Below are 462 nucleotides of genomic sequence, written 5' to 3'. Positions count from 1 at the left end.
AAGTCTCTTTCCTGTGGCCAAGGCCTGTGCCTCTAGCAGGGTCCAGAGCACTTCTGGGAGCCCCTCCTTGATCTGGGATTCTCCTCCAGGCATTTATCCTTTAGGAATTTCACGAATTGAGTACAGCCATCTTGTTCCAGAATGCTCCCAATATTATGTACACCAGGAAAGAAGAAAGAAACAAGAATGTATGACTAACCATCAGAGAACAGTTAAATCCGTCTCAGCATCTAATGGAATGAAGACAGCTACTGGTAACCATATTTTAGGAGATGATTGAATGATATGAAAAATCCTTTTAAAGGGATAAAAACAAGGATCAAAACTAAATATAGAATATTGCCACTTAAAACATGCACTTATATCTGTTTACCAAAATCCAGGAAAATTTGCTAATGCATGAACAATGATCACTGTGGCTTGGTGGGGGCACCAGGTCGTTTTTTTTTTTTTTTTTTTTTT

The sequence above is a fragment of the Piliocolobus tephrosceles genome, chromosome 19 (genome assembly GCF_002776525.5).
Source record: "Piliocolobus tephrosceles isolate RC106 chromosome 19, ASM277652v3, whole genome shotgun sequence".
Classification (NCBI taxonomy): domain Eukaryota; kingdom Metazoa; phylum Chordata; class Mammalia; order Primates; family Cercopithecidae; genus Piliocolobus; species Piliocolobus tephrosceles.
The sequence above is the reverse complement of the archived record's forward strand: the minus strand, read 5'-3'. Positions refer to the sequence as shown.